Source organism: Myotis nattereri (assembly GCF_964212035.1).
Source record: "Myotis nattereri genome assembly, chromosome: 3".
In the NCBI taxonomy this organism is placed as follows: Eukaryota; Metazoa; Chordata; class Mammalia; order Chiroptera; family Vespertilionidae; genus Myotis; species Myotis nattereri.
The window spans coordinates 41,132,221-41,157,100 of record NC_138077.1 but is presented as its reverse complement, the minus strand read 5'-3'; positions in this window follow the sequence as shown (position 1 = coordinate 41,157,100).

The window sequence follows — 24,880 nt, the reverse complement described above, 5'->3', positions numbered from 1 at the left end:
AATTAGAGGCAAGGAGCCTGTAAGATTACATTAAAGAATATCATTGAAGGACTTGTTCAAACCCAGCAAAGCCAGTTAGGGGGCACAGGTGGGCAAAAACTATATTCCATTTAAAAGCTAAATTCTGGATTTCAGTTATAGAAAGAAACCTAATACTAGTATATTACCTAGCTAAAAATATTGTTTCTTTGGTTCTATCTCTTGATACTTTTAGGTAGCGAGGTTGGAGAAAAAGACCTAGAGGAGTCTTCAAAGTACAATAAAATTTTCTCATCTTACAAACAGATAAATCAAGGCTTTCTTTTACATATACTATTCCAGTAATATTTAGCTTAAATATTCCAGGATAGATGGATTTATTAGCATCCACTTCTTAAGTCAAATTGAGCCTAAACCACATTATATTAGTGACAATATCAATAAAGCTAAGTGCTGAAATTAGACACTGAAAGGGAAAGAGTTGTATTATTTACATTAAGCATTTTTATTTTTCTATATATTCTCTATTTCTATATCTCTGGTATTTCTAGATCATTGGGTGGGGTAGTTAGAAAAGACTTGTACATTTGCTCTCACTCTAGAACAGCAGTTCTCAACCTGTGGGTCGTGACCCCTTTGGCGGTCGAACGACCCTTTCACAGGGGTCGCCTAAGACCATCCTGCATATCAGATATTTATAATTCATAACAGTAGCAACATTACAGTTAAGAAGTAGCAACGAAAATAATTTTAATTCTATGCATTCTTCAAAGTTAAGCTGAAACCCACCTTCTCCTTCAATCATTTCTTGATTAAGAGAGCAACTCACAGTTCCTATAAAGTCATCATAAAACTTCTGCCTGGACACCTCAGTTGATTCAGTTGACATACAGTTTTGTACTACCAAACTTATGTCTCTAGGTGCTCTTCCCCTAACAGTGTAACTATCTTGGAGTCGGGGGCCATTTCGTAGTTCTCCCTCCTCTAGAAGTCTGAGCAGGACTCGGAGGCTATAGTTGATATCTTCTGAGTTTAATTAATTACTTCTTTGTCTTGGCTTTAACTTGCCATAGGTTGATATCTTCTCTCACTATGAGATTATAAACATTTTAGCAAAAACTAAAAGACTTTTGTGTTCCACATAGAACAGTTGGTCAATTAAGATTTCTTGAGCAAATTAGAATATTATGCTTCTGTAAAAGGGAGTGAATGATTAGTTTGAACAGCAGGGTTTTTTGTTTGTTTGTTTGTTTTCTCAAGGATTTTGCCATGGAAAAGGTGAACAGCACTGCTTCTAATCTCTAATCTCAAGGCAAACCAGTTATTTAGGCTCCATTGGCCATGTTGGATCATTTCTAATCAAAGTGTACCAACAGAGTAGGGGTAAGTCTTTTCCATCATTTAATCTATATCACCTTATGCAATGTGTGACACTTGGTAGGCCATCCATAAATGATTATTGCATTGAAATTGAGTAAATTCAACAGGTAGTTCAAGCATGTATCAAGGTCTTAACATTTTCTTCCCGTTATCACATTTAATCCTTATGAAAATTATTTGAAGAAGGTATTAGTATCATGATTTTACATATAATAGAACTATAGCCCAGAGATATTAAAAGCAGGGTCCAGCTTCACAGCTAGAAAGGGACAGAGATAGATACAAAGTTCATTTTGCTTGGGTCCTCTAAATTCAAGTCCTATGTCCTTTTCATTATATCATACTACCTTGTTTTCAGGAATTTTATTCTGTTGTATGGGCCTTAGATCAATGAATATATCTCCAAGTCCATAGATAAATCTCATACTGGATACTGAATTGAAATCTAACTAAACTTGGTAGAGGAGCCATTGCAAGAAATGGCTCTCAAAAAAGCCTATTATATATTGTTGTAGAACTTAAGACTTGTAGGTAGGGATGAGATTTTTTTTTTTTTCATAAAAAAGACAAATAAGTGAAGATCTATAGACATTAGTCTAATGGGAAATATTGCTCTTCATCAGTGGTTCTCAACCTGTGGGTCGTGACCCCTTTGGTGGTCGAACGACCCTTTCACAGGGGTCACCTAAGACCATCCTGCATATCACATATTTACATTACGACTCATAACAGTAGCAACATTACAGTTATGAAGTAGCAACAAAAATAATTTTATGGTTGGGTCACAACTTGAGGAACTGTATTTAAAGGGCCAGAAGGTTGAGAACCACTGCCAACTATCACATTCTTTGATTCATTATCTTAACTTTACAATCTTAAGCACTTTTTACTTAAGTACTTTTTTTTTTTTGGTTTGTTATTGGCCCTTCAGATTGGCCAATAGAATTGACTCTTAGGACAAAAATTTACTCCCTACTCTTTGCCTCCCCCCTCAATCTCAGATGGTGTAAAGAATACTAATCTTATTTTAAAATGATCTGTTAAGGGAAAATATAATCCACAAAATTATGTAGGAATCTCTAGACTTATTTTAGAACTAGAAGGAAACTCACACATAGTGAAGCTGAGTGACTTAGTCAAAGTTACAGGGTTAGCTAACCTCTTAGATAAATTGTAGACCTAGCCCTAGCCTCATTGACCCAGTGCATAGAGTGTTGGCCCGAAAACTGAAGGGTCCCAGGTTTGATTTCTGTCAAGGGCACATACCTCGGTTGCAGGCTCAATTCCCAGCCCTGGTCAAGGCATGCAGCAGGCAACCAATTGATGTGTCTCTCTCACATCGATGTTTCTCTCTCTGCTTTCTAGTCTCTCTAAAATTCAATGGAAAAAATATCCTCAGGTGAGGATTAATAAAGTGTAGACCTAAAATGGACCCAAGAGATCCTCTAATTTAACTGATTCATTTTCCAGACAAGTTAACTTCACAGGTGCACACAATCCCAGTACCTTTCAAACTAAATACCCACAATGTCTTTCTAGACTGTCCTGTCTCTTAGTTGCAGAAATGACAGATGTTTTGTGTACCTTTGTGCTAAGTTAAGGTCACATTATTAAATATATGCATACCCATAACTCTAGTGGACAGAATTGAATGTTCAGTAGCTTTTTGGAAGCCTCACCATGGAAACAAAGGTTTGGATTTCCTCAGATTGGATTTCAATGTTCTTCCTCTAGAGTAGATAAATGGAGGCTCCTGCTGGCATGGGTTCTGTCAGGTGAAACTTTAAATTTCAAAGTAAAAGACTCTTCTCAGCAGGATATTAGAGGGCCGTGGTGCGCCATGAGGAAGGAATGCAGTCTGTCCCAATTCTCTTGGCTGACCCTTTGAAAACTTTGAGGGAAAATCTCATTCTTGGCCTCCTGTACTCATGGATATTCTAAATACTAGTAAATGCCTTTTTTTTTTGCACCTAATAGACACTTACAGGTGGTCTCCAAAGAAAATGTATCTAATTGCTGATGATTAATCTATACTAATAAAAGGGTAATATGCTAATTAGACCAGACAGACCAGACGTCTTTTGGATGTCGTTCCGGATGTCCTTCCAGACAAAGCCACGGTGGCGGGCTGAGGCAGAGGCAGTTAGGGGCGATCAGGCCAGCAGGGGAGCAGTTTGGGGCATCAGGCAGGCAGGCAGAGGTGGTTAGGGGTGATCAGGCAGGCAGGCAGGCAGAGGGGTTAGGAGAAATCAGGAAGGCAGACAGGTGAACAGTTAGGAGCCAGTGGTCCCAGATTGCGAGTGGGATGTTTGACTGCTGGTTTAGGCCTGATCTGTGGAGGATTGGGCTAAACTGGCAGTTGGACATCCCCCAAAGGGTCCTGGATTGGAGACGGTGCAGGCCGGGTTCAGGGACTCCTCCTTACCCCTGCACAAATTTCATGCACCTGGCCTCTAGTATAGAATAATAGAGAAGTGAAAAGTTAAAATACATGTTCCTGAGCATAACAAACAATATTCCCATGCTCAAACCACAAGCGCTCTGGAGAGTCAGTTCTGCCTCTGGGAAGTAATGTTTGTTGTGTAGCATGGGGACCTCTTTGTAATTTAGAAAATGTAACAGTTGTTAGGTGGTCAGCTATAAGGATGGAAGTAGAAAGTAAGGGGCTTATCCTTCCTTATTTCCAAGCTGACACAACATGTTTTAAGTGGATGGTGTTTGGTTTCATTACCTTAACAGCATCTCCCTGGGCTCTTTGAGGCATCGTTCCAGTGCTTAGTAATTTAGTAACAGGTTGGAAATGGGCTAGGGGTAAAATGAGCCTCTGTTGCCATAGGGACAACTATCCACCTCTTATTTTTGAATTAGTATAGTAACAGAAGGCGACATTTTGCCCCAGGGTTCAGGGGGAAAATAGAGTTATAAATTATAACATACATACAAACTTGTTGAATGTACAAGTCCTCTAGAATCTGCTCCTAAAGCACTAGCTGATCAGAGATGGATATGTCCTAATCAAGTCGACATGAGACATGATAATTTTACTTTTGTGCAAAAAGGAAATATATGAATGTTTTCATGATGAAAATTACCTGTTCATACTTTGTACTTCTGTAAAACGTGGCTTATTTGAGATGCAGACGAGCTGTTTTTCTAATCTTTCGAGGCATGCCATTAATTATTATTATCAATCTAAGGAGCTGAGTGAAATCCTAGGCATAAAACAGATCAACTCCAGATTTAATATTGGGTGTATGATTTAACTTTTGTTCTATTTTGCCTGCTTTATGTTAGTCTTAAAGAACTTCAATGATTATGCCTCACTGAATCACTTAAAGAAAGGGTTGCCCTTAAAAAATATCTGGAAAAGCTACCAGATGAATAGATGCCATATTTATTAAGACCTTTAGTATATCTTTAAGACCTTTAGTATATCTATTTCCAAATATGCCCTGGCTAAAAAAAAATCTAATTCAACCAATAAAATTCACACTGGACACGAAGAGTTACTGTGGTCTTTTCAGCCCATGCTACAACTAGAAAGACCTCTGTAATGTCATTTGGATCTCAAAAGTGCAATGTTCCTTTTGTGTGTGTTAGCTTTTGCATGTGTATTTGTTGCAGTTAAAGACTAACCTCTGGTTAAGATCTATAGTGAATGCAGAATAGTTAAAAATCTCACATAGCAAGTTGCTATTTAATGCCCCTCCCCCACCCACAACAGTAATGATTTGTTGAAGGTTAGCGTTTCTTGGGTAAAATATTTAATATAAGCATTCTAAATGTTTCCAGGTATTCTTGAATACCAGAATTATAGAAATTACAGTAACTTTAAAAGTTCTAGAAAAGAACTTGGCTTCAACTTATGAAATGCTGGCAAATACCATGGATTTTCTAATGGATTTAGGTGGGGGAAGTAAGGGCTAATAATCTATCTGATAAGTAGCTTTAAAATTAGAGTTTCATTTGCACTGACAAGTCTTTCTTTTGGATTCAAATGGTTTCTGAAAGGGCTAGTGATTCTTTAGTGTAAATATTTTTAATTAGCTCAATTAGATTGAGTATTTTGAATGGGAAGGAGAAGTGGAGATTTTGACTGTATGGAGATATGGTAAGATGATTGAATGGCCAAGAACAGTGGTGATTAAGATCTGGGCCACAAGGGATCAGAATTCTGCCCCTTCTCCAGACTCTTCTATTCCTGGCCCCTCCCCAACTCATCTCTCTTTTTATTTATTGTGAGAATTTTCAGACTGCCTTATTCTTGGAGAGCTCTATAAACTCTTCTTTAAAATGCAGTCTCCTTTTGCCAGAGATTTGAGAGTTTACTCCTGAATATGAAATGCTTTTCTTAAGAAACAAAACACAAAAGAAATTCTTTCTTCCCCTTTTACTAACAGCTGTGATCTGAGTGAATAGTGGGCCACAACAGTAGAAGACTACCTAGAATACAGTTCATTAACTTCCTAGCTATTTTTACTAATTTATGAATCAGTTAAGTGTTCAGTCATTTTTACACATGAGTTTATGGGCCCTTTTGTATGTGGCTGGTTCAATTATCCTATTGATGAAAGTGTTCAAGAAGAAGCTGAGTGGCACCATCCAGTATGGCTCAGCTGATAGAGCATTGGCCTTCAGACTACAGGGTCACAGGTTCGATTCTGGTCAAGGCTCAGTTGCAGGCTTGATCCCTGGCCCCATTTGGGTGCAGGATGCAACCAATCAATGTGTCTCTCTCACATCGATGTTTCTCTCTCTGTCTCTATCATTCTCTTCCACTCTCTCTAAAATGATCAATGGAAACATTCTCAGGTGAGGATTAAAAAACAACAACAACAACAACAAAAAGAAGCTGAATGGTCACTTGATGGAGATATTTAAAGAGGATTAAGCACCAGATGTTGGGTTGAGTTGTATTACCTTCAAGGTCTCTGCTCTGCTAATCTGAAGTCCTAGGAGAGGGATGACAAACAAGTTTCAACAAAGTACCCCTTTGATCAATTAATAAGGTCTACATAATGTCCTTGGTTGAAAGGAATTCTGAGGCCATGTCCATGTCCTTCAGGAGAAATATTCATAATTAGTTACTCAACGTTCACCTTTCTATAAAGGAGCATGAGTGCGTTTGGCTGTTTGCTATTCCTGTTCTAGAAAATTAAATAAGTTTATTCCAACTTGAATATTCACATGAAACTGTATCCATAGTTTTCTGTTCATGTTCACTGACTAAGTCTTGAACCCATCCAGCTATTGTGCATGACAAGCTGTTAGTCTGAAGAGAGAATAAGAGATCATGGTTCAGTGTAAAACAAGTATTAGGAAATAATCTACACTAATAAAAGACAAAGATGCTAATTGACCATACCTTCACTATGCCCAAGCCACACCCACCAGCCAATCAGAGCGACTATATGCAAATTAACCCAACCAAGATGGCGGCCAGCGGCCACGGAGCTGGAGCGAGCAGGAGGCTTGGTTGCCCTGGCGATGGAGGGAGCCAAGCTTCCCGCCTGTTCTGGCCGGCTGTGGCCTCCGCAAAAGGCAACAAAGTTTCAATTATAGAAGCTAAATAAATCCCAGATACCTGCTTCCAGCCAGCCTCCACTGGGAGCTTCGGTGGCTGGGGGCTGTGGCCAGCTGCAAACAGCCATCAGCCCCTCATACAGGATGGCCACACCCTCATGGAGTGAGGGTCCCTGCTGGGGGGCTTGGCCAGCCTGCAAACAGCCATCAGCCCCTCACCCAGGCTGGCCAGGCACCCCAGCGGGACCCCCACCCTGATCTGAGACACCCTTCAGGGCAAACCAGTCGGCCCCCACCCATGCACCAGGCCTTTATCCTATATAATAGAAGGGTAATATGCAAATTGACCCTAACAGCAGAGTGACTGGGAATCACTGGTCACTATGACACACACTGACCACCAGGGGGCAGACGCTCAATGCAGGAGCTGTCCCCTGGTGGTCAGTGTGCTCCCACAGGGGGAGCTCTGCTCAGCCACAAGCCAGGCCGATGGCTGCTAGTACAGCGGTGGTGGTGGGAGCCTCTCCCACCTCCTCAGCAGTGCTAAGGATGTCCGACTGCAGCTTAGGCCTGTTCCCCGCTGGCAAGTGGACATCCCCTGAGTGCTCCTCGGCTGCCAGAGGGAAGTCTGACTGCCAGCTTAGGCCCAATCCCCTGGGGAGCAGGCCTAAGCCAGCACGTGGTCATTCCCTGAGGGGTCCCAGACTGCAAGAGGGCACAGGCCAGGCTGAGGGGCCCTCCCGAGTGCACAAATTTTTGTGCACCAGGCCTCTAGTTCAGTTATATTTGTCATCAGCCTCTCTCAAATCAAGGGCAATGCTTTAAAAATGTAGACATTTAGATTGGTACGAGATAATTTGCTGCTATAGCTGTAATTAACAGTGACAAAGGAATTGATATGTAATCTTGCAAGGCAATGCAAAATAGACCTAAATGTACAACCCTCCATTTAAAACATGGCCTGTTGACTGTAACGTATTTTTGAGTTAGACTGGCTTTACCTCAGTCTCAAGAAATTATGGCCCAGGTTCACATCCTAGATTAGTCAACCACAGGATCCCCCCATCAAGATACATAAAGTGAGACACTAGATGCTTGTGATTTATTATGAACTGCTGTTTGCCGGTATCTGTGTGAAAGGCTGTCAAAGGGATGTTGCCTTTCATCTAAAAGTACTCAGTTGTTGGCGTTTTGGCATTGTCCCTACTCAGAAATGAAGATATGAGATTTAAGGTATTCCTGAGGAATTTTAAATAATTGCTAGAATCAATTTGAGTTCTGTAAAAACCTGTACATATCTTGGGAGTGGAAACAAAAGACTATTTATATAGATGATCCCTTGCCAAATTGGGCATGTGAAAGCTTATAAGAATTTGCTTATATACCTTAATATAGTGACTTAATGCCTTAAGAATATAACTCCTTCAAATGCCTTAAATTTTAAGAGGGTTTTACTACCCATGTTTTCTTTGAAGAATGTGATGCATTTGGAACAATATAGGTGGGCAAATGATTCTCTAAGCATTACACTTGGCACCAAAGAGGAATTAAAATATAAGGTTTACAGATTGCATATGCTAATACATCAACAAAACTCAAAAGCGGAAAGATCATGCAGGTATTTTCTCTGGTGTTGAGCGATTAGAGAGAGAACGTGTTTCTCCAGGAATCTCAGGGCTGTATTTAATACTGAATTCAGAAACAATGTCATGTTGTTGTTGTTGTTGTTGTTTTTCTCTAGGTGATTTCTCTTCTGTCTTAGAGAACTTGCTAGCTTACAAGTGCTATAAAATTGTAAGTCATGTCAAATCTTTTGTGGGATTATGAAGGGTCTAATTTCTACATAAAATAAAAAAATATTTATGAGTTGTTAAAGTAAGTATGTGTTTTGACCTTAATGTCTAAAGATAACTTTAGAAATTTTGGCCATTAGGATTGTGCAAATTGTTGTAAAACCGAAGTCAAATGGGGAGGTTTGTTGTGTTGAAAAGTAAGTTTATGAACAAAAAAAAGAAAGAAAAGAAAAAAGCCAGGTGCATTCTTATTCTCTACGCATACAAAATACCACATGCATCTCTCTCTTTCACGTGATATATTGCCATCCTTCCATATGGACCTTATGCCTGTCTATTCCTCCTGTGTGAATGATCTTTGAATATTTTGCTAAAATACTTTGAGAATTTTACTCAAATATTGCCTCCTCTCAAACTTCTGTATACATATCTCTACTGCTAGATGCTTTCCAATTCCCACTACATTCATTTCTCCCCACTAATATTTCTTTATTACTGTCATATTGTTTTTAAGTATTTATATTCATGTTGTCTCCCCACCGATTGCCTAGCCCATGGTCGGCAAACTGCGGCTTGCGAGCCACATGCGGCTCTTTGGCCCCTTGAGTGTGGCTCTTCCTAAGCCTTAGGAGTACCCTAATTAAGTTAATAACAATGTACCTACCTATATAGTTTAAGTTTAAAAAATTTGGCTCTCAAAAGAAATTTCAATCGTTGTACTGTTGATATTTGGCTCTGTTGACTAATGAGTTTGCCGACCACTGGTAGACCATTGCTTCTTAATGTTGGCTTTGCATTGGAATCACCAGGGGGATATAAACATGCTGGTGTGTTAACCCCACCCCAGGAGATTCTGATTTTATTGGTAGGAGATGCAGCCTGGGTACAAGGTTTTTGAAATCTTCCTAGGAGCTGCTATCTGCAGCCACAATTGAGAAGGTTAAGCCACTGTCTTTAGAAGGTTAAGATCAACCTTATTTATCCTTCTCTGATTTAAGAACAGTATCTTGCGCCTAGTAGATGTTAAAAAAATATTTACAATTACATCTGGCATGGCAGCTTTTGGGAAATCTTTCATTCTGTCAGGTAATGCTTAGAGAATATGATTCTTGGTCACATTTATTTATTCCTTTATAGAACGCACATGCACTGAGCAGCTTTGGTTAGGAAGAAAGTTTGTCGAGTTAAAGCCCTGCCTTGGCTTTCTGGCCAAGGAGAGCTGTATACAGAAGTTCAAGTTACTCACTTCTGTTGCACCACTACTGTTGTTACTTATTATGTGCCTACTATGTGCAGACACTATTCCTAATACTTTGTATATATTAGCACACATAATCACTCACAATATGACACCATTCTTATCTTATAATGAACAGAAGTGGAAAACAAGACTAAGGTCACAGCACTGAGGCTGGGATTCACACCCACATGCGTCTGACTCAAATCTAATGTTCTTTGCTCACACCAGGCTACTACTAAAAGGCCTTTGGTTTCTGTTGCTGTTTTGGATGTATATGCTTAATATACATAACAATTAAAAGCTTAATATTAGACTTGTCTTTTTAAGCTCTTTCCAATGATTTAAAGACATAGTGGCCATCAAATGTCATTCTGTGGGATTGGTGCACTAATCCTGCAAATGTGTTGTTTGATTGCAATTGGTCAGAATCCTTTTAGAGATCCTCTTTCCTTCCAAAACCTGCACAAGACCTGTACAGCAAGGGTCGGTAGATGCATATGGCCAGGTTACAGTCGGTGGAATTGGAAAACTAGCTTTGACTTTTTAGTTACAAATGTAGGTACCACATCAAACCAAGTGTGAATAGCAGTGGTTCAGGCTGCCCCTTATCCGCCGCCAGCCTCCTACACACATGCATACACTCTGGGCACTCTTACTAAGTTTGTCTTCATTACCGATATGTTTTCTTCTACCTCTCCGCAGTGTTAAATTAGAAGCTTGCCCACAGGCAAGATGTTTGAAAATATAACATCTATGAACACAACTGTTTTCAGAGACAGGAAGACAATGGTTATTATACATGATCTTTCTGTGTATGATGCATTTTCTCTCTTTTACTTTTAATTCCTCAAATCAATGACTTTAGCAATCCAGGAGCACAGCCCATATCTTTATGATACCTGAATATTTAAACGTTTTAAAAATGCTTTATTTTGGTGTATATTTCTAATATAAAGAACATTTCTCATAGAGTATATTAATACAGAAAGTGTATGCCCTAGCAATAAGGGGTATAATACTTTTAATGCTGCTTCCTAAGAATTACCACATGCTGAAACTTTGCCTGGAGAATTCAAACAAAACCACAAGTAAGTTACTTTAGGTTAATCTCGCTGAATAAAAATGAAAGCTAATGTTCCCTATTCCTCTTTGATGTAGTTGCTTGCCATATTAATGTTTACACAATGATGTCTCTTGTCCTGTTATTATTTTTAGACACAATTGTAGAATGAAAACAGTATAATAATGAGTACAGTGAGTGGTTTTATCAGATATTTCTTCAATTTGAACTCATATTTTTTAAACAACTTTTTTCAATGTTTGAACTTCACAGCAGGGTTCTATTTCACAGTGACATTACTTTCTTCTACTAAAGGCCTGCTTCATGTGCCCAATGAACCAATATACTCATAAAAGTAAGACCAGGTTTTTCTTCCTTTTAAAAAACAACAGCAATATCATCTTTTATTTATTTCAGAGAGGAAGGGATAGGGAATAAGAGATAGAAACATCAGTGATAAGAGAGAATTCATTGATCGGCTGTCCCCTGCACTCCCCCCACTGGGGATTGAGCCTGCAACCTCAGGCATGTGCCCAAACTGGGAATCAAACCCTGACCTCCTAGTTCATAGATCGACACTCAACCACTGAGCCACACTGACTGGGCTCTCTCCCTTTTTTAATAAATGGAAAGTCCAAGACATTTAGTTTTCAAGGAAGCTAATTATTCAGTATTTTATAGCAATAGAGTTAAACTTAACTAAGGAAGTTAGAGTACTTCCTCATACTTAATCATCACCAGAATGAGGTTAGAAAAGTAACAGTTCTGAATGGCAGATCTTGAAGGTTTGGTTCTATTGGAGAAACAAATAGGGCTTTTGCTCTACAAAGCGATTGATTATATTTTAGAAAGTTTACACACAGTGGATTATAGGCATAGCCTAGAGTGGTTATCTCAAAGTCTTTACCCAACCAGAACCCACAAGTTGTAAATGCAAGTTCTCAGGCCCCTCCTCACCACCTGAATCAGAACCTGAGGAAGTAGTCCAGAAACCATCCCTCTAGGTGATCCTGTTTTTCTAACATTTGAGAACCAGTAGACTGGATGCAGGAAGTCTAGACTTGACATATCTCAAGTTGAGGAGTTGTATCTAAATGCCTCTGCACCTGGGGTATAGTAGATACTCAATATATATTTGCTGAGTAAATTAATAATGTCAGAGATGTTGAGAGCCTAAACTATGAAAGAAAAAAAATGAGAGCCAAGAAATACTTTAGTTCCATTTGCAATTCAGTGAAGAGCAGAATTTATTCTTAATGAATGGGTTTTTATAAATAATTTATGAAATTCTCCCTTATTTGACAATTTTCTCTCTGTCTTTCCTTGTAATTGCTCACTCTAAACTCACAAGACGTGTTGTGCTTTCTTATAGGACATGAATAAAGGGGGAGAGTTTGGAAGCTCACACCTGCTTTTTTAGAGGGCCTGGGTACACCACCTCCACATGAGAGAGAAGCCAAGTGGTCAGTGAGGTGGCCGCAGTATGCCGGGGAATGGTGGTCCAAGTTCTGGGTCTATCAGGAAATGACAGTGGGAACTAGGCAGACAGTCCATGATGAGAAAGACTTGGATGGCCAGGAGAAGGGGCCATGTTTTCATGAAGCTGCATGGGGCTTGCATTTGAGGAGATCCCAATCTTGCTGCAGAAAGACCAATAATGCAATCATTAATGTCTTTGATTGCTAATGGGAATCAGTTACTGAAAGTAGGGAGGATTTACCAGTGAGAGGGAGGATCCACACATCTACTCTTCATCAGTCATTCTGTTGGACATTGACAATGTATATTATGTAATCCTCACCACCTCACAATGTGGTACTAATATCACCATTTTATGAGCTGGGCCAAAGAGGATAATTTGTTCCAAGGTTATACAGTCACAAAACTGCAATGTTAGATTACAAACTTTGGCAGTCTGACTCCACAGCCTGCCTTTAATCTTGTTCTATCTAATAAAGAGGGACTATGCTAATTGACCCTCACACCATCACAAAGATGGTGGTGCCCACAGCCAATAAGGAAGGAGTATGCTAATTGACTGTCCCACCCTCAAAGATGGCGGTGCCCACAGCCACAAGATGGCCGGCAGGGGAGGGCAGTTGTGGGCAATCAGGCCAGCAAGAGAGGGCAGTTAGGGGCGATCGGGAAGGCAGGGGAGTGGTTAGGGGGTGATCAGGCTGGCAAGTAGAAGCAGTTAGGGGCAATCAGGCAGGCAGGCAGGTGAGCAGTTGGGAGCCAGCAGTCCTGGATTGTGAGAGGGACTCTATATAAAGTAATTGACTGTCCTGCCCTCAAAGATGGCGGCGCCCACAGCCACAAGATGGCTGGCAGGGGAGGGCAGTTAGGGGTGACCAGGCCAGCAGGGGAGGGCAGTTGGGCGGGACAGTCAAAATTACTTTATATATAGTGGTACTGCTGGTTTAGGATCGGAATGGAGAGGGTGCAGGCTGGGCTGAGGGACAAACCCAGCCAGTGTACGAATTTCATGCACTGGGCCTCTAGTTATTAAATAAAATGCATGAGGTTGTTACAATTTCAGCCCTTTTGAATCTTTGTTAAGCATGTATTTGTTTGCATAAACATTATCGAGTTTATAATTGTATATCGTATATAAATTCATAGTTTAAATAAAATATTTTGCACTTGAGTGCAAATCTGATCTCCAGCTACAGTGCATGTTGCCTGGGAAAATCAGATGTAATGGCCACATTCTGGCTCCCAGCAAGTTTGGAAGGAATGTAACATTTCATCCCTCTCTTTGGTTTTTCTATGCTCTCTTTCTCTATCAAAAGCTTGTAATTATATTTGTATGCATATAAGTAGAAACTTTTTTATCCATACTTTTCTTATAAAAGCTATACATTCCTCTTTTTCTCCCTTATATTTGATGTGTATTTCAAGCTCTGAAGTAAGCTACACTAGGGATATCCAATTATACATCTGTAAAGAATGAGGTCTCAGAATTGTCACATACTTGTTACTTGTTGTCAGACAACTTGGCAGCTTCATCAAAGCAGTTTTAGATGCAAGAGACTTGACTTAAATGGTCATTGGTTGGTTTGAGCCTTGGGGTCCTGAAAATTACTTTATATATAGTGGTACCCACCTGCAAAATGGGTATCACAGTATATGTAATCCTCACCTGAGGATATGATTTTATTGATTTTTTTTAGAGAGAGAGGAAGGGGAGAGAGAAAGAGAGAGAGAGGTGAGAAAAAAACATTGATCAGTTGTCTCCCATGCCCACCCTCACTGGGGATCAAACCCACAACTTTTTGCTGTACAGGATGATACTCCAGCTAACTGAGCTGCCAGCCAGGGCATGGGCATTATAGCGTTTGCCTTGAATTTACCGTTTGTGGGATTAATGGTGGTGAAGAATGATTGAAAGGTTAATTTATGTCAAATTATTTTAGCTTTGTAAAGAAAACCTGACAAAAGTTAAATATATATTTTACATATTTTATTCTGCACATCAGCTACAAATCTATAAGTCTTTGGGTAAAATGGGATGAAGACTAAGACATTATTCTTATATTAAAATATTTTTTATAATATCATAATCATGATTTCACCATTTTCTTATGGTTTATTCCTCATCCCTCACTTTCCAACCTTTTATTCCCATGGAGCAGCTTGAACAGCCCTTGGTGACTTACCAGGTGCTTGGTTGATTTGTGTTGCACAGAAAGAAGTGGTAGACTATAGAGTGATGCCAAAACATAATGGGAATATTCTTGCTCCCCCTTCTCCCCCCTTAATCCAAGGAATCTATGCAATGAGGAACAAGAGATGGTAAAAACAGTACTGGAATTCAACCAATGTACACTGGTAGAGCAGTGCATTGAAATATTGAAATACTGCTCTCCTGGTGTATAAATAGCAACTATCCTCAGTTTCCATCTAACCCCCCCCCCTCTAATTACTGCCTCAGCCTCCTTGATGTCAACACTGGGACTCTCTGAATCTCCTGCATCCAGCAACCTAAGGGTTAACACTTGCCCTAGCAAGGGCCTTCCAGGACTCTGCTCTGGTGATTGTTCTGATTGGCTATGCCCAGGACTTGCAGGTGTTAAAAATTTTGAATATCTCTCTGTTACCACATGTAAAACTCAAAAAAATCAACTGTACTAGTTGTATTGAAACTCTGGACAAATTACTTTTGTCTTCATTGATATGTACCTAAGGGCTTCTTGGACCTTAATTCCTGCAATTTGCACTTCTATTATTGCTTTAGGAATGTAATATTAGTGAAGAGAAAGAGAGAGAGAGAGAGAGAGAGAGAGAGAGAGAGAGAGAGAGAGAGAGAGAGAAAGAGAGAGAGAGAGAGAGAGAGAGAGAGAGAGAGAGAGAGAGAGAGAGAGAGATTGGGAAGCAAGTTGAAGGCCCACAGGTTCACACTGGGGATGAGTATGGCTACATTCAATTTTATTGAACATCTTGAAGCATTTTAAACAAACAACATCCTATGGAACCCAGATACATATGGGCATATAACCAGGTGCTTTCCTCCTAATATTTGAACCCATTTTATGGAAGATTTAATCCATATGTTAAATCATTGACTTCAAAAGGTATTTCTTGAGAGTTTAATTGAAATGATGAAAAATGGGTCTAAAGATTATGCTCAAAGATGTCATTTATGGGCTGAGGGTCAGGGACTGAGGAGAGACAGAGAAACTTGGGGGAGTTTCAGAAAGTCATTTAAGAATGTGAAGTGTTCTAGAGCACAAGGGAACTGTTAAAATTTCATCATCATAGAATCTTTCTTATTTCCAAAAGATCATGTTTTTGAGACAGTGTGTATAATATAGCCATTTGTTCACTTGAACACATCTCAGGGGGGAAAAAAAAGAAGTTAGGAAAATGAGCCCATTGTTTTTCAAAATTAGTGACAAACTTCAAAATAATTCCAAACAAACCTCAAATAAAACATTTTCCCCCTACTGTGAATCCTATTTAAACTGTTTGGATCAGTCTGTTTTAATGAGTCGCATTCACGCTGACACATCCACACACTCCAGACAAAGACGACTGTACCTCTAAACCCATTTAAAAATGATAGATGACTGTCAGCTTTGTGAAAGCAGCACATGCAGTGGCTTGATAGTGCAGAATGAAAGCAATCTACAAGTGCAAGTCTGTTTCTTTTGGCAACGGAAGGAGTTGCTAATGGATTCATCATTTTCTGTTAAGCATGAATGTCAAACAAAAAAACATTTAGGGCTCTATTCAACTGAATTTCCGGCTTGACGCTTGCCAGCCATGGAAGCCCTGTGACTTGGAACCTGTGCAGCCCAAGCCTGATTCTTGTTTCCAAAGTTCCGTGGGGCCAGTGCCACGGAACTTGGAATTCTGCCGAGGGCTCCTCCTCCTCTCTTTGGCTCCCTCCCCCCTTTTCTCCAATGTATGAAACCACCAGTCATGCTTCCTAAATAAATGCCATCTATGGAGGGGAGCTGGTTGCCAACTCTTACGACTTCAGCTGACTCCACGTCAGAATCACACAGGAAGTCCACTAATACCACTTGAGGAGGGAGGGGAGGGTGCGGATTTGTTGTATCCAGGGTCTCTGGGGCCTCTGTGCCTTGAGTTGCTATGGACACTGCATGACTTCTATTTTCGTGTCATAAATATACAAAAAATAAATGCAAAAATAATAAAAGTTAGAAAACCTGGGCTTTATAAATTCTATGTTCTTGGGGCAGAACTTGAGGATTTGGGGGAAATTCTGGTCTCAGAACACAGGTGTTTTATGTCCTTGACCACAGAAGAGCTACCTCTGCATGGGAAACTGGTTTCTTCAATTGGCCACACAGTGGACAGTGGTCGGATTGTGCCAAGGTCAACAGATCAGCAGCTTCCACCCTGCCAAAGGAGAGGTGGCAGTGACAGACCCCGGGCCCTCACATATCAGACCAGTTCCAACTCTACCACCCGCTATGTGATCTAGGGCGAGCCTCTCAACCCCTCGCAACCTCACTTTTCTCACCTGGTTGTTTAGGGATTCGATAATATACATGAGAACAAGAGTCCAAATTACAAATCACCACACAGTGAATATCATTATTAATTGAACCATTTAAATTAATAAAATTAACAAATAATGGCCCGAGTCTGTTTGGCTCAGTGGATAGAGTGTTGGCCTACAGACTGAAGGATCCTGGGTTTGATTCTGGTCAAGGGCATGTACCTGGATGGCAGGCTCCTCCCTGGCCCGGGCCCTGATTGAGGCTTGTGCAGGAGGCAACCAATTGATGGGCTTCTTTCACATCAATATTTTTCTCTGTCTTTTCCTCTTTCTTCCTCTCTCTCTAAAAATCAATGGAAATATCTTTGGTTGAGAATTTAAAATAATAATAATAAGAATAAGTAATGCAGGATTGTCTAATAGAACTAGAAACAGAGAAATTAAGAGACTGTGATTCCTACCAACTGCATTTTTTGTTCTGTGACCTTGAGGAAAATCAATGTACCCATTAAATCAATGTAATGGAGATGTTTATCCCATCACTAATTTTATGAGTACACTGTGCCTTGGTTCCGACATTATTTAATCTGTAGAAGTGGCCCCAGTGGCACTCTGCTCTCCAAACATCAACCTTACTGCCAATCACGCCATCGTTATAGCTTTACTGCTCTGTAATTCCCAGGCATTTCGGTTTTTCTATTGCTCAGTTAAAATGCAAACAAATGGAAGAACAAAAGTTAGACCTTTACTTAGCAATTCATACTTCAATGGGGTCTAGCTTAAGACACAGGGTTGATGCCAATAGACTCGGGGGAGAAATAGGCTACCAGGAGGAAGGAAAAAAGTTTTCAAATCAACTTTACTTTTTTTTTGCAGATGTGCCTTGTATCCCTCTGATCCCTAATACTGGGAGAACAATTGGAATAACTTGTGAAATGTTGCCAGTATCTTCTAAACGACAAGACTATAAGTAATTTAATGTGACAGTAATAATAATGAGGACTTCAGCCTAAGGGATAAAAGCAGAACTTGTAAAGGAATAAATTAATAGTCTCCCTCAAAGATATTTCAATCTAATATATCAAATGTCACCTCCCTCAGGAAATCTTCTCTGACTCCCAGACTCAACCCTAGTATATATACTTCAAATATGTATTTGTTATGATGTCATTCATCTGTTTGCCTATTTGTAATATATCCATATTTACAGTGACTTGACATTCTCTTAAATTCTTTATGTAATACCTCACAGAATTCCTAGCACATCATAGGAACTCAGATAATTTATAGACACGACATCTGGAATATAAAATAGATTAAGCTATCATTGTTCTAGTGCATCCAGAACTTGGTCTATCTAACAATCAAAACTAAAGGTAGTTTTCAGCAGAGTATTAAACTTTATGAAGGTTTAGTCACCACATGATTAAAAAAAAGATTTCCTCTTAGATCAGTGGTTCTCAACCTTGGCTGCACATTAGAAACACCTGAGAATCTTTTTAAAATCCTGATTTCCGGGCTTCATCCTCCGGAAATTCTGTTTCTTTATTACCAATGTTGTGGCCCCACCCCATAACAAAGAAACAGAATTTCCGGAGGATGAGGCCCGGAAATCAGGATTTTAAAAAGATTCCCAGGTGATTCTAATGTGCAGCCACAGTTGAGAACCACTGACTTAGATGATGCTTTAATCAAGTTAAATGATGTTTTGTTAAAGCAGTTAGCTAGATGTCATATGCCTTGTGTCTCTTAGAAATATTATCAAATCCACCCAGGAATTATCTATGCTTATATGATAGTGTATTGGCAAAGCTACAGCCCAAATGTCACATTAACCTGCAGAAATGATCAGATTCATATTCTACAGGGCTGGTTTCAATGAGGAATTTTCAAAACGATGAAACTAGATTTAGCTGGTAGCAATTATTGGGACATTTCAGATGAGCTCAGCGTGAAGAATAAAACTGAGGAAAGATTAAGTCTCAAATACTAAGGGAGAGAAAAAAAATGAACAGAGAGACTGAAAGGGCTCGAAATGCAGGAAAGGACCAGTTATCTGCAGGAAGCTGGCATTCTTATGTGAGATGCATGTGACCCAGTCTGGGTGAGAATGTTATCTCTATGTGATCTTCAGAATTTCTCTCTTGACTGTAGCAACCTCAGAAGAGTGAATTAAAGTCTTAAGGAGAAAAATCAATGAAGGAAAAAAAGATAAAAGCAGTATGGCTGGAGAGCATTTCAAAAACCATATAAAAGTCTCTTAAATGGCCATGGAAGACTAACCACTGTTTATAAGGATTTAACAGGTATACCAATAAGAATAGATTTGTTGGTCTCCTCAAAAGAGTGAAGAGGCTTCTGGGTGGTTTGTGGCATTTGGCTGGTATTTGTTTCATTTTAGTGTGACATATAGAAGCATGAGTTGCATAAAAAACTGCCTACGATGATAAGGAATTCAATGGAAAGATATTATGAGAAAGTTGGGGCTAGAGTCGCACTACGTAGATGAAGTACAATGCTCAGGACCTTTTCCTGTGACTAGCTCTATTTTATTCCCAAGCTGGGCCTTTCTCTGAATCCTATGCCAGAAATAGGCAATATAGTCCTTTGATCCCAATAATAGTAATGCTTTCTCTAATATATCTTTAAAAATATCTATAAAATTATTTTCTTCCTTATAATTATAAGAAGTGGAATTTATTCCCAACATTCTCCAGGTCAACTATCTTAATTGAAATTCAGATGAAAGAAGCAGAAGGAAAAGGATTGGATGAAAAGAAAGTGACAAGAACATTGGGAGGATAGGTGGAGTGTATTCCTACCAGTTAAGGAAAGGAATACCAAAGAAAATCTAGAGTTTAGAGAGCTAGACTTCAGTAAGTCAAAAGATGACATAGCTATGACCCCCACCTCTCCACCCCTGGTCTCAGATCCATATATGGAGAGTGTTTGAGGCTAAATTCATCTAATAATGCATTGATTGATTTATTGATTTCAGTACATTCTTTCTTGAGTTCCCATCACACCACAGGTACTGTTTTACTAATGAGAAGCTTTCAAAAGTGAACTTCTAGCAATACAACTATAAATATTTTTAATTAGGAAGAAAAAAATGTGCATGTTCTGATGAAAGCCCAATGTGAAAGTTTACAGAATCCTATAAATCCTGGGCTCAGAATAAGTTAAATAATTTGTGAGAGTCCAAAAGCTAGTAAAGAAAGAGCTAGAGCCCTAGCTGGTTTGGCACAATGGATAGAGTGTCACCCTGTGGACTGAAGGGTCCCGGGTTTGACTTTGGCCAAGGGCACATGCCCAGGTTGCCAGCTCGATCCCCAGAGGGGGACATGCAGGAGGCAGCCGATCAATGATTCTCTCTCATCATTGATGTTTCTCTCTCTCTCTCCCTCTTCCTTCCTCTCTGAAATTAATGAAAAAGAAAGAGCTAGAGTTCACATTTGCCTCTGTCTGATTCCAAAGGATGTGCTCTTGGCCCCAGTGATGATCCTGGGATTGGTTAATCAATGAGCTCCTACAGCTAAATGTGCCCCAATCAGGAAACACACACACACATACATGCACACACACACACACACACACTAAGACACTGAGCTGTAGGCCATCTCAGGAGTGACCTTCAGCAGTCCTATTCCAATCATTTAGTGACACTGCGACAGGCCACTCTTACAGCCAGTCTAGTTTTACTCTTGACCCCTGGCTTTTTCCCTGTATGAAATCCTAGTGCCAACAATCTGTCTGTCCATGTTTTTCCCAGAATGAGAGTCTGCATTGCCTTGGCTTTCCTTGACTTACAGAAGCTCCTAGGGCTCTTTGTGGAACTCACACCCCAGGCTGCAAGGACTACTATCTTTCATCTGCTGTCAAGCACTTTGGGTACCACGGGTTTCCTATGACCTGAGCTACCTCTCAAGATCCACACTCAGTACCTTCCCTTCCAATGGCTGGGTCTAAATCTATCCCTGATCTTCCATAGTTGGCCTCATTTCACGTAGAGCACTTATGTTTTGAAATATGATCCTATTCTTTGAAAATATCTTAGGAGTTTAATGTTCTCTTTTTGAATCATTTAGATGGGGTTCCAAGTCAGGGTTTGCACTTTGTTTCTGATACTATGTTATGAACCTAAGTCTGTGCCTTCATTTCCTCATCTGATAAGTGGGAATAATAACATCTCTCTGGGTTGCAGTAAAGATTAAATGAGTTATTTTTTCAATTCCCTTTTCAGAGTGCTTAGCATGAAAGTGCTCAGTAAATACTAGCATCTATTGTAATTTTCATCCACATTCTCATTATTGTAATTGTCACTTCAGGGCAAGCAACATCTTGGGGGCGGATTGATGAGAAATCCTTATTGACATAAACTGGAGTCAGGAACTGGCACCCACATTACACAGAGGAGAGGGTGGGTGCAGTTGCTTGGAAAGAGCCCTCAGGAGGCCTCTGTTTTACTGCCTGCTCAGCCATTAATTAGTGATGATACCTTTTCCCCTCTATTCTTATTATCCAGTGAAAGCTGTTAGTGGTCTTTTTAACGGGAAGGTTCTAGAAATATGGGCCAGACTTGTGTGCAATACAAATGTGGGCCCCATTCTCAGAGAATGATTCAGAAGTCTGGGTGCAATTTCAGCATTTTTAGTAAAAATCTCTGTGCTCCCTCCCAGGGAGGACGGCTTGTTGTCAGTGTTCATCGATGGAACTTCAAGTCCTCCCTAAATTTTCATTCTGCAATTTCATAGTAACAATACAAGGAGACAATGATATGGAAAATGAAAAGTGATTTGCCCAAATCTAGAGTATATATTTGCATTCATTTCCTAGGGCTGCCATAACAGATGAATGACCACAGGCTGAGTGACTGAAACAACAGGAATTTATTTTTCACAGTTTTGAAGGCTGGCAGTCTGAGATCAGCATGTCAGCAGGTTTGTTGTGGTTTCTCCTGAGGCCTCCAAAGGCTTGTATACTCTTCTTTGTGTGTGTGTGTTTCCCAATTTCCTCCTCTTGTAAGGACACCAGTATGACTAGATTAGAACCTGCCCTAAGGGTCTGATTTTAACTTAATCACCTCTTTAATGGCCCGATCTCCCAATATGCATACCAAGTTGCAGGGGTTTAGGACTTCAACACATACATTTGGTAAAGATGAAATTCAGCCTATAACAACATTAAAAGCCTTTAAAATATACATAGGAATTCACTTCTGGGTGAAGAGGTGCCCAAAGTGCTCCTCAAAGCTGGTGTCCTGCCTGTGCTGAAAAGAGTATTCACAGCTTTGTTGGGGTTAGCGTGAGGAAGCAAGGCATCTCTAGGGCCACATCGTGTCTGCCCCCGACAATCCAGACATTCGTGTCTGAGATTTCAGAAACAGCACCCGCAGGCAGAAGCTGAAGGGACTGTTTTTATGGGGGGCAGGGGAGGGCCTTGTGCATTAAGCAGCAATGGGTGGTCTGAATCCCTCTCACACAAAATAACACAAATGGTCATGGGAGTTAGGCTTCCTCCAAATATTAAATGGAATGTGGACCACTTAAAGCTTATTGGCGACACCAGTGGTTTCCAGAGGACACCAATGTGCTCCGAGAATGTTCACAAGAAGAGCCATTACCCCAACGGGAGTCGAATTGTTAGGGAACTCATGTGAAGGTTCTATCCCCAGGGACTTCTGTAAATGTTCGGGCTGAGAGTCTGCATGGATGGGGGTGGAGGACAAGAAATGGTGACAGGTATGCTGCTACTGTTAAGTAGACGCCGGCTGTACCCACTGGCTGAAGATACCTGAGGAAATTCAAGTATTGCTTACAATAGAGCAAAATTTGAAAGAAAAACAACAACGAGAGAATTGATTAAGTAAATTATTCTGTACTTATACAAATACAGGGGTGAGCAAAAGTAGGTTTATAGTTGTATGTTATATGGAAAACAATATGATAATTAATAAGTAATAATACAAGAATAAACTCTGCATTTCATGTACTCAAAACTATAAACCTACTTTTGACCACCTCTGTATAATATTGTGCAGTTATTAAAAATCATGTTGTAGAAGACTATATATTTCCTTGAAAAATATTTGTGATACAGTGCTAAGTAAAAAATATAAGAAAAGTATATATAGAGAAATAGCTTTTGGGTAATGAAAATTATCAACTACCTATTGAAAATACCAAGTGCATGCATACCAAGCTGTGGTTATCTTTGGATGGGGAGATTCAAACTTTCTTTCTTCGTGATTTTCCATGTCCTTTCAAGTTTTCTATATTGTGACTATAACTTATTTATATAATTTGAGTTTTAAAATAATTTAATAAAAGTTTAGCTCTGCTAAAATGGTATCCAGACTGATACCTGTCATTAATCTGTAATTTAAAAGGGACTATTTTCCTTTTCTTTTCAAAGGTATGTCTTTCCTACTTTTTTCATTAAAATATCATTTTTCACTAAAGTGACAAAGATAGTAGATGGTAATTTAAAATACATTTATTTTAAAAAAGAGAAAGTTGGTAGCCTTATGCCAACACCATTGTTTAAAACATCTTATTTTAAAATATATTTTTACTTATTTCAGCGGAAAAGGGAGAGAGAGATAGAAACATCAATGATGAGAGAGAATCATTGATTGGCTACCTCCTACACACCTACTACTGGGAATTGAACCCACAACCCTGGCATGTGGTCTGACAAAAAATCAAACCGTGATCTCCTGGTTCATAAGTCGACGTTAAACCACTGAGCCATGCCAGCCAGGCTAAAAGATTCTCTTAAGTGTGTCTGAGACCCAAAAGTCTGAGAAAAACCATAATAAATATTTCATAATTTATCATCAAATCCTCACTCATACATATGCTGAGACTTTATCACTACTTTCGCACACAGGCTTCTTATTTGTGTCTCAACTGGATTGCCTTGTCACTCCTGCTCCACGCTGGCTCAAGGACCACCCAATGGATTTGGGTCATGTGCTCACCTACCTCTCCAGCCCCCAATACTAAATAATCAAAGAAATTACTTTAAAACATTCTCCGTGTTCTATTTATACAATCTATATGTAGATCTATTAATCTGTATATCTATGTATACATTTGCATATCAATGTATACATATATATACAATATGCATAATTGCTTTCTTTCTAACTTACTTAGTTCTGCATGTGACACATTTCACATATGGTGCCCAATGTTCTGCAGACTGTTTGTACCATGCAAAGCAGACCAGAGCCACCTCACCTGGCTGTATATTTTGATTTTTTTTTATTCTGAAAATATTATCCAGTCCCTTTCATTATGAAATTTGACTTAAGTTTCATCATGTTCTCATCTTCATCTAAGATATGCCTAAAAAGTCCATTTTAGATTGAAGTCTTCTTTATTATGTATCTTGCTTTCCTGAATGGGTGTTTAGTTTTTTTAAAAAAGCATAATAATAACAAAAAAGTGAGATGATTTATAAGTGACCAAATCAAGCTGGGTTCTTTGGAGAGAAGTAATATTCTTTTAGAATATATTATGAAAGATAAATCATAAGTAGGATTAATTAAAATGTTGGTCAGAATGTCTATAATTATATCAGATGCTCCAGAAAGCATTTTAATTTAAAAACTACAATAACTGAGATTTTGCATAGAAGTCACATAGCTATTAGAGCAAACATTCACTAATCTAATATTAACTTTCTTCTGTAAATATTTTAATATGTATCTCAGTTAAATATTTCCTGGCTGTTTTGGGCATATATTGTTTGTTTAAATTAGGATCCAAATAAGGTACATAAATTGCAATTGATTAATATATCTCTTAAGCCTCATTTAATCTATATGTTCTCTTTCATCTTTTTTCTTTTTAAAGTTTGTCTAGTTTTTTGTTTGTGCATTTTGCTATTCATAGTCTTTTAGTATTGCTGAGAATGTTTTCTTGCAA